The sequence below is a fragment of the Bubalus kerabau genome, chromosome 12 (assembly GCF_029407905.1).
Source record: "Bubalus kerabau isolate K-KA32 ecotype Philippines breed swamp buffalo chromosome 12, PCC_UOA_SB_1v2, whole genome shotgun sequence".
NCBI classification, from domain to species: Eukaryota; Metazoa; Chordata; class Mammalia; order Artiodactyla; family Bovidae; genus Bubalus; species Bubalus kerabau.
The window spans coordinates 68,902,148-68,918,722 of record NC_073635.1 but is presented as its reverse complement, the minus strand read 5'-3'; the positions used below and the strand labels follow the sequence as shown (position 1 = coordinate 68,918,722).

At 38.5% G+C, this 16,575-nt stretch overlaps 1 protein-coding gene across 1 annotated transcript in view; it reads right to left on the bottom strand.

Moving 5' to 3' along the window:
- GPC6 (glypican 6) overlaps window positions 1-16,575 on the bottom strand; it is a 1,245,321-nt gene that overhangs the window by 449,955 nt on the left and 778,791 nt on the right. The gene's annotated exons all lie outside the window — the stretch shown is intronic.

Below are 16,575 nucleotides of genomic sequence, written 5' to 3'. Positions count from 1 at the left end.
TGGGCAAATGCCAAAGCTGTCCATTCTTGCTTTTCTTCTAGTTCACTTAATTGCTCAGGGAGAAAACAAACCATTAAGGGTTCATATTTTGTAAGGCTTCTTTGAACTGGCTCTGGACTTTTTCATTCACTCCACTGCATTCCCAGGGGACTGACTCTGCAGGTCATAGATGCTCCCGCCGGCAGTCTTGGAGAGGGAGCAGGGCAGGCAACACTGCTGAGAGAGGCAGGCTGAAGCAGAAAGCAGGAAGAATGTTGCTATTTTTGCAATGGGTTCCTTTCCTATTGTGTGTCATAAACCATTAGCATCAAGATAGTGTTTTATATCCTTAAAGTAACATCAAGTGTGCTAACAACTGGTTTAGGTTCTCTCCAACTAGTTTTGCTGCAAATCAAAAGAAACATCGCACATATATAAGTGAAATAAGCACACATGAAGATATATGGATAGATAGGCAGATAGATGATTGATAGATTGAGATGGGGTGGGTATTTCTCATCTTGGCAAATTGCAAAAAAACCCCACATCATTTGGGAATGACAGCACAAGCTTCTGTAAATTTAAATAATAAAGCATAAATGCAATGGGAATTGAAAATTCATTAACTGATCCTACAATGAAGCCCAGATAGCAGTCTCTCTGTCTTTTTCTCTGACAGAATGCAAAATGCAGCAATGAACTTGGGCTCTTTAGAATTATTACTATCACATATTATTATAAAAATAATGGAATGAAAATGTGGTCTAGTCCTGAAAAGCAGACATCAAATTTTCTCTGACTCACTTTTTAAGAGGCAGCTGAAAACTGAATAACCCAAACTAGTGGAACCCTACACACAACCCCCATACACAGAGCTCTGTTATCTGCTCTGGGTGTCGCTTTTTAAAACTAGAACTAATATCCCACCCACCAGAAGCTAGGAGTCCTCATTTATTTTAATTCAACAGACCACTCTATGTATTACAAGAAAAAAAGAAGATATACTATTATAGACAATCAAAATGTGAGAGACATCTTATTTACATTCTTATGTTGTTTCTGATTTAGGGAAGAAACATCTTAATTAAAACCAAACACAGAAATATGAATATGCTAATGCCAAGTAATTAGGAGCCGACAGGCTGACAAATCACCTCTTGGGGTGAGTAAAAGACTGTAAGTGACTGTCCTTGTCCTATTAGATGTGCCAGGAGTTGCCTGAGAGCACCTGAGCCCGGTGACAACTCAGCGCTCTCAGCAGAAGTGAGATACCCAAGGGGCTGGAGGGAGACTGCCCTGAGCTTTCATTGGTCCAAACAAGCTGGCCCTCATATGTCTTCAGATTTCCAGGTCTGATATCCCTTTAATTCATCCTTTTTTTTAAGGTCATCTTTCTGTTGATTTATTTGGCTGCACCAGATTTTACTTGCTGCATGTGGGATCGCCCATCAGGAATCGAACCCAGGTCCCCTGCATTGGGAGCTAAGAGTCTTAGCCACTGGACTACCAGGTAAGTTGTCAGTTCAGTTCAGTTCAGTCGCTCAGTCTTGTCTGACTCTTTGCGTCGCCATGAATTGCAGCACGCCAGGCCTCCCTGTCCATCACCAACTCCCGGAGTTCACTCAAACTCATGTCCATTGAGTCGGTGATGCCATCCAGCCATCTCATCCTCTGTCGTCCCCTTCTCCTCCTGCCCCCAATCCCTCCCAGCATCAGAGTCTTTTCCAATGAGTCAACTCTTCGCATGAGGTGGCCAAAGTATTGGAGTTTCAGCTTCAGCATCATTCCTTCCAATGAACACCCAGGACTGATCTTTAGAATGGACTGGTTGGACCTCCTTGCAGTCCAAGGGACTCTCAAGAGTCTTCTCCAACACCACAGTTCAAAAGCATCAATTCTTCAGCGCTCAGCTTTCTTCACAGTCCAACTCTCACATCTATACATGACCACTGGAAAAACCATAGCCTTGACTAGACAGACCTTTGTTGGCAAAATAATATCTCTGCTTTTGAATATGCTGTCTTTTGGTCATGACTTTCCTTCCAAGGAGTAAGTGTCTTTTAATTTAAAGGCTGTAATCACCACCTGCAGTGATTTTGGAGCCCCCCAAAATAAAGTCTGACACTGTTTCCACTGTTTCCCCATCTATTTCCCATGAAGTGATGGGACCAGATGCCATGATCTTCGTTTTTGAATTTGAGCTTTAAGCCAACTTTTTCACTCTCCTCTTTCACGTTCATCAAGAGGCTTTTTAGGTCCTCTTCACTTACTGCCATATGCGTGGTGTCATTTGCATATCTGAAGTTATTATTTCTCCCAGCAATCTTGATTCCAGCTTGTGCTTCTTCCAGCCCAGCATTTCTCATGATGTACTCTGCATATAAGTTAAATAAACAGGGTGACAGTATACAGCCTTGACGTACTCCTTTTCCTATTTAGAACCAGTCTGTTGTTCCATGTCCAGTTCTAACTGTTGCTTCCTGACCTGCATACAAATTTCTCAAGAGGCAGGTCAGGTGGTCTGGTCTTCCCATCTCTTTCAGAATTTTCCACAGTTGATTGTGATCCACAGAGCCAAAGGCTTTGGCATAGTCAATAAAGCAAAAATAGATGTTTTTCTGGAACTCTCTTGCTTTTTCTATGATCCAGCGGATATTGGCAATTTGATCTCTGGTTCCTCTGCCTTTGCTAAAACCAGCTTGAACATCTGGAAGCTCACGGTTCACGTATTGCTGAAGCCTGGCTTGGAGAATTTTGAGTATGACTTTACTAGCGTGTGAGATGAGTGCAATTGTGTGGTAGTTTGAGCATTCTTTGGCATTGCCTTTCTTTGGGATTGGAATGAAAACTGACCTTGTCCAGTCCTGTGGCCACTGCTGAGTTTTCCAAATTTGCTGGCATATTGAGTGCAGCACTTTCACAGCATCATCTTTCAGGATTTGGAATAGCTCAACTGGAATTCCATCACGTCCACTAGCTTTGTTTGTAGTGATGCTTTCTAAGTCTCACTTGACTTCACATTCCAGGATGTCTGGGTCTAGGTGAGTGATCACACCATCCTGATTATCTGGTTAGGGTTGCATTTTTTAAAACACTCATTTTAATCCTTGATTCATTATTACCTTGGTTTTTGTGCAAAAATGTCTCCTTTTTTCTTCATGTTTCTTATATGACAATCTGTGATTTTTCTTTTTCAAAACCCTTCTATTTTGAATTGTAAACAATTAGCATGGTTAAAAAGAAACAAACAACAGAACAACAAACCAACCCAAGTCTGCATTAAGGCCCAGAAAGACTATAATCAGCATGTTTAAAAATATTCATATGAACAGCATTAAAATTCATATCAGTTTTGACCGTCTTATTACAAATGAATGAACACTCTAATATACTAGGACAACGAAGTTCTAATAGCATCAGAGGAGTCAGGGAAAGGATACATTTGTGAGTTGAATGCATGTGGACTGCCAGAACAGAAAAAAAGGCAGCTAAATTGGCTCTATTGAAGAGTTCTGGAATCCTAGGAGGGCTACCTGAAAATTACATTTAATATGCTAACACTATTACGAGAATATTTCTATTCTTCCCATAAAGGTCTTGCTAACAGTAATTAAATTTTAAGACTGTCAGATCTGGAAAGGAATAAAAATACAGTGAAAATACGATTACAATGGCTAGAGGAGGTCTTCCCTTTCAAATACTAATTAAAAAAAAATTGAATTTCAGCTACCCAGGGACACCAAGGCTGGCCATATCTATATTAAATTATACCCAATCACATCTAAGTTCTTAAAAATCTAATACATTTGCCATTAAAATGCCTTAGACTTCAGAAATATGTAAATGACATTCTAAATATAAGGGCTTTTCCTTCATCAGTAGCTGCATCAGAGTAAAGGGAAAGAAACAAAAATGAAACCAAACCAAACCATATAAACTAAGGCTAAGATAAGAGACTTTGGGGTATAAAAACTGAATTGGGTCAACAGAACTAAGATTGTGGGGTTATTGTAACGTCCAATAAAGAATCTGCTTAATTTGAAAAATATGTCTACATACTGGATTTGTTTTTAAACTAATTTTCATTTTCTTATTCACAGTCAGTAAGACTGATTTGTGTAATAGCAGTTTTTTTGGGGGGGAAGGAGTCATCTGTTCAGCTGAATCCTAACCCAGCTTATCATTCATGAATAACGTAAGGATAGTCTGGAGGTGCCAACTGTGCTCAATCACCATGACCCAGCCTTCATTCTTACTGAAAACCCTGGTGCTTTAGTCTTAAGCTTCAATTATGAACTAATGCATAAAACACTCAAGAACTCTCCAAAGAAAAATTGTGAACACATAAGCAATAAAACACTAATGCAATATTTTGGCAAGACTCTAACATGATTTTTAAAAAATGGATTTAAGAAAATGTATAGCATCAGCTCTTTTGAAGATGTGGTTGCAGTCTATTGCAAAGCTCGATCCTCAGTTTTTTCAGAACCTCCACAGGGTCAAAAAAGAGTCGGACATGACTTAGCAACTCAACAATAACAACCATTTGGGAGGCTGTGCAGATTGCTGGGCTTCACCCCCGGCATTTCTGATTCAATAGGTTCAGGATGTAGCTTGAGGATTCGCATTTCTAACCAATTCCCAGGTGATGCTGATGCTGCTGTGCTGGGGAGCAGACTTTAAGAACCACTAGTAACAAAGTTCAGAGTATAGGTTTCCAAGTTAGAGTGAGCTGGGCTTACCAGACTCTGCCATTTCCTGGCCTTACAACCTGGGATAACTTATTTAACTTCTCTGAGCCTTAGCTCCTTCATCTGTAAATGAGGATAAAAGCAGTACCCACATCATAGGATCTTAATAGATACTAAAGGAGAAAAATGCATGAAAATTGCTTCAGTTCAGTCAGTCGCTCAGTCGTGTCCGGCTCTTTGCGACCCCATGAAGCAGCACACCAGGCCTCCTTGTCCATCACCAACTCCCGGAGTTTACCCAAACTCATGTCCATTGAGTCGGTGATGCCATCCAGCCATCTCATCCTCTGTCGTCCTCTTCTCCTCCTGCCCCCAATCCCTCCCAGCATCAGGGTCTTTTCCCATAAGTCAACTGCTGTGGCCAAAGTATTGGAGTTTCAGCTTCAGCATCAGTCCTTCCAACGAACACCCAGGACTGATCTCCTTTAGGATGGACTGGTTGGATCTCCTTGCAGTCCAAGGGACTCTCAAGAGTCTTCTCCAACACCACAGTTCAAAAGCGTCAATTCTTCAGTGCTCAGCCTTCTTCAAAATTGCTTAGAATATAGCAAATGGCCAATAATAAATCAATTCTTATTCAGAATAGGATATTGCAAAAATGGATTAAATAAGTAAATGGATTAAAGAGAAAACTGTGTATGCCTCCTATTCAGATGTAGACCTCCTTTGAAAAGAAAGGTATATATCATGAAATCAAGATGTACTTGCATTCAAGAAACAAACATCGAACATTTTATTAGCTGCAGGAGGGTGACTATCTTTTCCAGTAAAACCAGTCCAACTTCATACCAAGTATATACCCCTTTACACTGCCACCTGGCCAGTTTTTAATCTGTTTAAAACAGTTATTAAGTTTTGAGACATAAAATATAATCTACCTTTTTAGCTTTAATATGTGTAACTGTATATAATAAACTCATTATTCTAAGTATGCATAATATTATAGCTGTATGAAAGAAAATATTTTCTAAAAGTCATTATTTCTGCTTAACAGTCAATGGTTATTATACTGTTTTGACCTTTTCTCTCTATTTGGGTTCTTCGTGGCAGGTAATAAATGGGTATTACTTTTTAATCACAGAAAGAAAGACCTGAGGCTAATTGTTAATGAAACAAACAACTGGGGATTCACAAATTCTCAAGGCACTGTGCTGCTGTCTGACTTCTGTCCATGTGGAAATTGAGAAATTGTGGTGTGGGAGGGGCTGTCAAAAGGAGACACTTGGGAAAGTTAAACTTCTCTTGGGAAACCAGGAGCTGCCAAGGAGCTAAAGAAGAAGATGATGTTCAGGCAATTAGAGGAAAACTACTCTGAAGTCAGGATGCTCTGAAGCCAAGTGGTGTATCTGACCCAGACATATAAAAGGATTACAAGGGAGTTGGAAGAACTGCCCTAATCATGCCTGAAAGGAAAAGCAGAGAGGACTGGGGGCTTCATTTTCTCCTTTTGGGGTCATGCATCCCTTCTAGAACCAGATAAAAACCCTACAACCTCCTTTTCAGTAATATTCATACGTAACTCTGGATGGGACAGTTCTCTCTGAAGTTGATACGATATGTCTCTTGTGAAGAAACTGACTTAAAATAACTGAAATAAGGTGAGTATTAATGAGAAAGGCACTCAAATCTTTAGAGACATTACCATTGTCATAAAACTTAGAAAATATATGTATTAGTTTTAAGCATTTTATGCTGCAATGGCTATGCTTTGCCATTTCACCACAGAACAAATCAGAATAAAAATACATTCTCATTTTTATAGAAAATCATAGGTAAATGGAAACCATGCTATTCTCTGGGGCTCAGTTAACTACATCAAGAGGCACATGGTTATTCCAGCTAAAATTCTAATCCTGCTGTCCCTCAGAAAGAGTTTATCCTATTTTCAGAACAAATATCTTAATGGAATTAGTGCAGTAGAATCCTGACATTTGTGGATTTAACTCGAATGATTTGTGACTGTGAGAGAGAGAAAGAGACATAGTGTTCCATGACCTACAGAAATCTGTCATTTTGCTGAGATAAAAATTTGCAAGGCTTCTGTGGAAGGGCCATTTTGCTGGTGAATGAATCCAGCCAAGCACCTGGAATTTGCATCTCACTGGGTAAGGGACCCATTATCCTATTTTTTTTTTCCTGGCTCTTCAGAAGTTTTCCAATAGCATTCTCTAATTTGGAAGGCAAAAATAGGTGGTCATGTAATTGTAGGTTACAGCCTTTTAAAAATTTATTTCTATATATTTTTTTTAGTAGGTGTCTTCAGTATCTTCAAAAAGAAGGTGAAAGAACAGGAAGTCTCTACCCTGGGATTAGGCTCTTAGAGACATTACCTCATGAAAGTTTGTACATTTCAAAATAAAGTGATGGAGAATGCCATACATGGAAAACTTGAAAGCACAACATTAGGACGCAAAACATCTCCAGAAATGATTGATTTCCTCTCCCGAGTTTCTGACAGAATATCCTTTCTATTTAAAAAGCTCTCGAGGGACTTTCATGGCCTCCTTGGGATGAAACTAAATAATCCCAAATTAAAAATCCATATACGCAGAGGTTATCAATCCCCAGTCTTCTTTTTAGGCTTGCTCAGTGGATGTCACTGAAGATCTTCGATCCACCAGCTCTGCCCTAAGCCAGTAAACCAGTTCTAGCAAGCCCCTCAGTCATTAGACAGTGAGCAGCAATAAATCTTGCCAATTCAGAGGGAATCGTGTGCTTAGGGAAGGTTTACCATTTTACTGCCTGCCGGGCTTCATCTGCCTAATTAGTATGACTGAACCTGGCCTCTGTGTCTTCACTGTAGGCTGGGACACCAGTTCTGCAGTCTTGGCTGGAGCCCAAACACCTCGTCTGATTTTATCAGCCTTCTCTGCCTCATGAGAAGGGTCTGTCCTCCTCACCAGAGGCATCCAACCTCTGGGCTCCCTAATCCTGTCAGTACCCTGATGCTGGATATTCCTCTTGTCCAATGTGAGGGTTACTGTATCATGGCATTGTCTTATCTATCAAAATCAAAGATGAAGAACCTTGGGACACAGTCACTGTGGGTGGTGATCATTCCCTGAGGTGAGTGGAGGGAGAATCTCCATAGTATAATGGGTTCTTCTCACTCTGGCCCTCTTGCTTCCAGCTTTTATTTATTTTTTTTTATTTTTTTTAATTTAAATTTTATTTTATTTTTAAACTTTACATAACTGTATTAGTTTTGCCAAATATCAAAATGAATCCGCCACAGGTATACATGTGTACCCCATCCTGAACCCTCCTCCCTCCTCCCTCCCCATTCCATCCCTCTGGGTCATCCCAGTGCACCAGCCCCAAGCATCCAGTATCGTGCATCGAACCTGGACATAAGCCTGTCACCAAAGTCCCAAAAGGTTCATGTCTAAGCTTTCCTGTGTGATTTAGTCACTCAGTCGTGTCAGACTCTTAGGACCTCATGGACTACTTCCAGGCTCCCTCTGTCCTGTGTCCATAGGATTCTCCAGGAAAGAATATTGGAGTGGATTGCCATTTCCTTCTCCAGAGAATATTCCCAACCCAGGGATCGAATCTGGGTCTCCTGCATTGCAGTCAGGTTCTTTACCAAGTGAGTCACCAGAAGCTCTCCTAGGAAAAGACAGAAACCACTCTAAGCTGAATGTCTTTTTTTTTTTTTTTCCAGGTTGTAACCACCATCTATCCTAAATTATACTCTCTTTAAGGGAAAAGACAAATCAGGAGGGTAATATTGATTTTTGGTCAATAAATGTGTTTTCAATGGATTTTTATCATGAGTATAGAAGATCTACCTTTTGCTCCAAGCACAAAATTTTAAATATGAGTTATGAACTCTTTTAGTGGCCTGCAATAATTTGGTACATAATGTAATAAGAGATGACTTACTGTTAAGCCCTATATTCCAAACAAGTTATATCTCAAAATTTTTTTGGTAATTTGAGTTTAGACTGTGGTTTTCCATAGAAAATAAACTATTTTAGCTCAGTAAAAGAAATTTGCGAAGTTTACATCTCATATTTTAGTTTCTCAAATCTCTTATTCTCTAGTATTTTTGTCAATAACTTATTCACAGGTGAATTACTTATTCTAATTTTCTTTTAGACAATTTTTACAAATATGTTCAGCTGTATCTGAGACATGTAAAGTCAAAAAGTTAGTGCTTCAGCTTTAAGGAAGTGAACTAATTTGTTTGAACTAAATCAGCAGAAACAGTTGATGTATTAAAGTCAAATATCCTCACGAAACTGACCCCAAGTGTAGAATACTGTATTACTGTAATTGCAAAAACATTTTAAAAATACTTGTCTTAGGAGAAATCTAATTAGCTTTTGAGTAACATCCCTTTTTTATTTTTTGAAATTACATGACTATTACTCTGAAAAACTGATTAATAGGCAACTATCAAAATACAAGTCCTGGTAGGAAAGATACGTTGTATTTTGTCTTTTGAAAGCAGGTTGAATACATAATGAGGACATTAGTGCAGCTAGGAATACTCAAGCTTTTGCACATCTTTCCTTTGAGGCTAAAATCTGTAACCTCAACATTGCAAATATTAGACCTATTTCTCTGAGGCTTTGATGTTGATGGGAGTTTCTTACGAAGATCAGGTTGTTAGGGCACAGAGCAAGGCAGAAACTACTTTCAAGTAGCTCTTGCAATTAGCACCTAATTAATGAGGTGTGAAGCGTGAGTGACTGGAGGTTCCTTGATAGAACACAGTATCATATTGCTGGGTGCCTCATTACTCACTTAATTTTAGATTTCCAGCTGCAGCAACAGTGGGTATGGAAGGCTGTCCTAGCAGAGCTGGAAGAATATCCTGACAAAAAGGAAGTGTCAGCCTGCAGTCAGCATAACTACATTCCAGAGGAGGCTGGCCATCTCAAAAACAGCAGGATAAACACTTCTCACATTTGATAAACTCATGATTATTGCTCCTCATATTCTGCCTTTTTTGAAAACAAAACAAAACAAAAACTTCCAATGATAAAAGCTTATTTTTCAATTTTCATTTCTCAGGTTTGGCTGTGTCTGTGCATACTTATTTCTTAAGCAGAGCTGAGATACTGTACTAGGACTTTTCTGCATGGCACCTGGATCAGGGGTATGTAGACTACAAAAGAACCCTCGAGAAAAATCATTAGTTGGTTTCATTCCTGGAGACCTAGTTTAGGTACATACTCTGTAGGCAAAAGGGAAAGGGGCAGCAGAGGATGAGATGGTTAGACAGCATCACCAACTCAATGGACATGAGTTTGAGCAAACTCTGGGAATTAGTGAAGGACAGGGAAGCCTGGTGTGTTGCAGTCCATGGGGTCGCAAAGAGTTGGACACAACTTAATGACTGGACAACTACAAAAACTATAACAACAAGAGGATTTTCAGTGGCAAAACAGAGAAAAGTAACAGGAAGGTACAGGGATAGCTTAAACAAAAGAAGTAAGAAGGAGAGAATAGGAGGTGCAGAGGTGAGGAGGCTGGGTCTGCAGCTCAGGGATATGATCCAGGAAATAAATGCCTTTTATGTCTCAGTTTAGACCTCCTTGGACTTCACTGGTGACTCAGATAGTGAAGAATCCACCTGCAGTGCAGGAGACCCAGGTTCGATCCCTGGGTCAGGAAGATCCCCTGGAGAATGGAATGGCTACCCACTCCAGTATTCTTGCCTGGAGAATTCCATGGACAGAGGAGCTTGACGGGCTACAGTCCATGGGGTTGCACAGAGTCGGACACAACTGAGGAACTAACACTTCAGTTGGCACCGGGTTATTTTTTATGCTTCTGAGGATCTTCTGAATATCTAGTATCAAGAACAGCACAAAGGAACAAACTTTGTCTAATGAGAGGTTTACAAATGATGCCCAGATCTTTGTAGGATCCAGAAATACTGAGGAACAGGGGAAATTAAATCAAATATCATTTTCAAGCATCAATAATTTCCCAAGCCTTCTAGTTACTGCTACTGCTGCTGCTAAGTCGCTTCAGTCGTGTCCAATTCTGTGCGATCCCATAGACGGCAGCCCACCAGGCTCCCCCATCCCTGGGATTCTCCAGGCAAGAACACTGGAGTGGGTTGCCATTTCCTTCTCCAGTGCATGAGAGTGAAAAGTGAAAGTGAAGTCGCTCAGTCGTACCCAACTCTTAGCGACCCTATGGACTGCAGCCTATCATTCCAAATAGTTAAATACTAATTCAGGAGAGTACAGCACACACTAAACTGTAAATTTTCATGTCTATAAATGTATATAATATAAATATATTTATTTATATCTATATATTTAATACTAAATGAATTTTTATGAAATGTCTGTAATCCCTATTCATTAGAATAGGGTATGATGAGGTCACTTCTATGTATTTTAAAGCCAGTCTGAGAAAATCTATAAAGATTTCTGATTTGAAATTTTGTTTAAATGTATGATCATTTTAATTGGATTAAACATGCCTTTCCTCTAAGTCTTTGACTTCAGACTGTTCATAACTAACCACAAGCTTTTTCAGAAAAGGTTTTGCTACAAGTAAGACAGTACTTTCTGAAAATTGTTTTACATTAAAAAATACACCCAGTTAAAGAAAAAGCTAGTAAAATGCAAGTAAGTTTCCTTGTAAATATTAAAAACTATTTTTAAACTAGTTTTGTTAGCCAGTTGCTTGTCACAGAATTAATTAAATTATAACTATATAGAATTGTAGAATTGCCTTCGGATAGGCTATAGAAATTTAAAAGATTTAAGAGAACTTTGATCTTCACATTTAATTTTCTTTAAAATAGAAACAAATGTATTAAGCTCTTACATTTCTCAGCATTTTCTCTTTTTTTGCTCTACACTTCCAAAGCTCACTCTGTCCCACACATAGAAAATAGGTATTCTTTCACATCCTCTATTTTAATGGCCCTTTTGCTAAGTGCACGGGCTCCAACCTCAGGCTTATACTTAAGTTCTTTTGAAAAATCTGAGTTCAAAGGACTTAAAATAACAAGTTCACTTACAAATTTTACCTTAAAATAAGCACCTCTAGTACTTCATTTTTACCGTACATTCACAAGTGTTTCTAGAATGAGCTTAAGAAATAACAGTTAATTTTACTCAGTCATTACCCAGAGGATTACTGATTAGATTCCAAAAACTAATTCTGTCAGTTCGTCAACAGCTGTTGAAGAGTTACAGTTGCATTTCAACAGTTGTTGAAGTGTATCTAGTGTTAGAGGGACTCCTATCTAAGTTCTGGCCGCTTACAATGAATCCTTTTTTTTTTTTTTTTTTACAATGAATCCTGATTGGTAAAGAGAGTAAGGCATTTAGAATGCACTTTATAATGTTCATTATTTATCTAAAATTAAATTGATTTAATGCTGTAAATGATTCCTCTAATCTTTTCCTTAAATATTTCTCTGTGTTACTTGATTATACTCAGATAGAAACCTTCTTAGCTCTATGCAGTGATAGGCACTATGTAGATAGAACACAAGAAAGATCTTTCATAGTCCATCACTTGGGGGTAGGTGGAAGAGAGCAGTTGCATCAAGATTCCTTGTTGCATCAGGAATCACACATATTTAATAAACTTTTACTGTGTGCTCAAGCATGGGAAATTTAAGGAGATACACAGCGTTTGCAGTCTTCTTAAGCAAACATGAACATATTTGTACAGAACACAAGCCATTTCCAATCTAGAAGTGTATGTGGTGATGGTGAACACAGTACAGCTTTTGGTGTGTGTGTGTGAGTGAGTAGCTCAGTCGTGTTTGACTCTTTTCAACCCCATGAACTGTAGCTTGCTAGGCTCCTTTGTCCATGGGATTCTCCAGCCCAGAATACTGGAGTGGGGTAGCCTTTCCCTTCTCCAGGGGATCTTCCCAACCCAGGGATGGAACCAGGTCTCCCACACGGCAGGCGGATTCTTTACCATCTGAGCCACCAGGGAAGATCTCTTACTCATTTCTCCCATATATTCATAATCAAAACTCTGATATACTGCCTCTGTACAGCAAGCTCCTCTTTCCATGGAATTCTCCAGGGAAGAATACTGGAGTGGGTAGCCATTCCCCTCTCCAAGGGATCTTCCCAAGCAAGGGATTGAACCCAGGTCTCCTGCACTTTAGGCAGATACTTTACTGCTTGAGACACCAGGGAAGACCTAATTATAAAGCACATAAATGCATATCTTAAATGGTTTCTCTCTTTTTATTTTTTCTTTTTTTCCCCATATAACAGAAACAGTACTACAACTTGTTTCTTTTGATAAGCGTTTTGAGTGTGAGGTATTTTCTGAACTATATCACATTGTAATATATTCTATTCCCATGTAGAAGCCCGTGAAAATGAGTGAGAACTACTTGAGCCTAAACAGAGCAGAAAACTTTAGGCTATTTTTTTTTTTATTTCTAATAGCTGAATAATGCATCATGAGTATAACACTGCTTCAGAAATAGAGGAAACAATAGAATTTTCATTGTTTTCCTTTTAGTTTAGTAGTTACATCTTTGTCTCATGGGTATTTCTGGGAGACTGATCAGAAATAAAAATATGTTATTCAGAGAAAATACAGCTAAGGTATTTTACCATTCACAACAGCAGTTGTTTCACTGCTGTGAAAACAAAATAACACCTGAGCCTCATTACTCCCTTTAAAATAGGATTTACTTTGCACAATTGTTATCACTTCCTTTCTTTTATCTCTGTTTCTGATTAGCCCTTGGAGAGGATGCCACATCACAAGGCTTTTGCGCTGGGCTGTTCAGAGTGGGTCTGAGTATCTGCCATGTCAGCTCACTGTAGTGAGAACCCAGTATTTTAACATCAGTGCTTGTCCAGTTGTCATTGATGATAATAGACTACTTTTATGGGTGTTTTTTGACACACAAAATGATGCATGATACCACTGTGTGCTGACCTCATTTTCTCAGGGCTAGCCCTTCCATGTTGGTCAAGGATACAGTGACTCTGAATGTTATGGGAGTTACCTTTTTAACTATGCACAGTTATATCCGTCTAACAGATTCACAGCTAAACTTGAAATTCCTGAAGACACAGTGAGTTCCTCTGTAATGGATCATCTTTCCCCATGACCTCCAAAGGTCCCTGGGGGGAATGATCTCATTTTATTTCCAAACAGGTCTAAAAATGTCAGTTACAAACACTGTTCCTTTGGTAATTATGTGGGTTGGGGGAGGTTGAAAGGAAAAAAACCTGGAAGTGTTACATGTGACTGCAAAGTGAGCCATCCAGAAGGACAAAAAAATTGACAATGTGCCATCTGAAATGATCAAGTTATCAGAGATGACATTAATACAAAGTCTCCTGATACTGGAAACAAACCCGAATGATATCATAGTGCTGAACATGAGCCAGATTGGATTTGTCAGTGGGTTGCTCTTATTTTGACAGCATCTTGGTAAAATTGTCACATCTGTTGAAATACTGTTTGACAATTAGCCGTACCAAAGAACGCCAGACAGTCTTATTTTCATGTATTGTGTACACTGGGATTTCCCTACAATGAGTCATCAACCACCAGAAACAATGAAGTGTCACAAACATTCCACAGATACCATCTGTTTAAGGGAGATGATCCAAAGATAAACATACATCATTTAGCACAGCGATTTTTCAAATGACCATTTATTCAAATCAAAAGCACTTCCAATCTTCTCTGAACTGTTATTAACAGTACAGATATTAGAAAGCTGCAATTAAAGTGGTACGCATAGATAACATCTGTAAGACTATAGATGATGTTTACTTAAGCGTCCTCTCTTGAGAACAACTGACATTTGAAAATGTGGAAGATATTTACATCACCTGTGTCCTTCCCACCTGCTGTTTACAAAATTTTCTCATCAGAGACTAAACTATTGAAAACTTCTATTGATATTTTATTTGAGACTCATAAATAGATAAAAGTGTTGATTTGCAGCTTTTATTCAGAAGCTAGAATATGTGAGGTCATTGCAGAAAGAATACATAAGTTCACCAGAACCACTAAAACAATTTTATAAAAGCTTTTCTCCACAGCTCATAATTTTACTAATGTAATAATGTTTGTAGTGATCTTGAAAAATCTAGAGGACTGGGGACAAATCTCTAATAAAAATCAGCAACTACTCAATCGTAAAAGTACTATGAAAATAGAAAGGAAAGAATCTATTGGGTTGGCCAAAAAGCTCTTTCAGAGTTTTCTATACCATCTTAATGGAAAGACTTTAAAGAACTCAATACAAAAACAAAATGATGCAAAATCTGGGAGACAGGTATTCCTAATATGAAAAAAAAAAGTGCACGATTCCATTAAATTCCAGATATAAGATATCATGAACTCAACTTGATGGATTTTACTTTGAAAGTGAAAGTGAAGTCCAACTCTTTTCGACCCCACAGACTAGCCTACCAGGCTCCTCTGTCCATGGGATTTTCCAGGCAATAGTACTGGAGTGGATTGCCATTTCCTTCTCCAGGGGATCTTCCCAACCCAGGGCTCAAACCCGGGTCTCCCGCATTGTAGACAGACGCTTTACTGTCTGAGCCACCAGGGAAGTCCTGGATTTTACTTTAAGAAACCTTAATTAATAATGAGCTAAGCTAATCAGAACAATTGTCACAGGTACTTGAGAGCTTGATTACAAGTAGCTATTGCCATTGCTGTGAAATGTTCCATTTAATCCAACAAAGGTTTGACAAACACCACTGTATGTGTCCACATACTTTCACCTTCTAGTCATTTTCTGCCCAAAGAGCAAAGAAGAGATCATGTTTAATTTATAATACATTGAAATCACTTTACAGTACTTCTTGGAGTGACAGAAACAGAATCTGTATAATAGACTAACTTGTTATTCCAGGTTTTCACCATCTGGATTCAAATTTCGAAGGGCATGTGAATCCATGTCACCAAATAAAAAACCTTTAAGAATAATAAACACACATGTAGGTAATGTGCTGATTTATATGTTCATTCCTTTATGTACTTACTCATTTGTGCATTCAGTCTTTCAGCAAATATTTATGAATCATCTACAATGTAGGGAGCCCTGGAGTAAGCACCAGGGATACAGAATAAGCAGATAATCCAACTTAGAGAGAGAAAATTCCTTTTTGTCAAACATTATTAGATAATTTTGTGACCTGGGGTAAATTCCACCCTTTCCATCCTTTTATTGATACCAGATCATCCTTGTAAAGAATTAGTTTGGACAAGAAAACCATATTAAATGCTTGAAGGTCAAAAAGTGCTATTACTTATTTAAGATGAAATATGCCATATACTTAATTGAACTTAACTGAAGCTTGATTCTCAGCCCTGCTGTTACTCTCAATAAAGTAGAATTTATTATCATGTGGTTTGCAAACCTATAGGAATAGAATTCATTTTATAAAGAAAGCAATGGTGTTCAAATACACACCAGCCCTTTTATCCTAAGTTCTCTGAATACTTGTTTTCGTTTGTAAAATGAAAATGAAGATAATAATATTGACCCAAATGGGCTGGGTTTTTTTAAGATTCTTTTTTTTTTTTAATGTGGACCATCTTTTTAAAGCTTTTATTGAATTTGTTACAAAACTGCTTCTGTTTCTTATGTTTTATTTTTTTTTCACAGTAGCTCCCAACCAGGTATCAAACCCATACCCCTTGCATTGGAAAGCATAGTGTCAGCTACCCTGGACCAATGAGGAAGTCCCTCAACTGGGCTGTTTAGAAGATTAGAAATAATTTATATCATGTGCTTGGTAAACAGCTGCATGTATAAATAGGGCCTCAATAAACAACAATCAACTTCACCTGCTGTGAATATTAGGTTCAAGATAGGTGATCTAATGAGAGATTCCACCCTCAACTAAAGCAC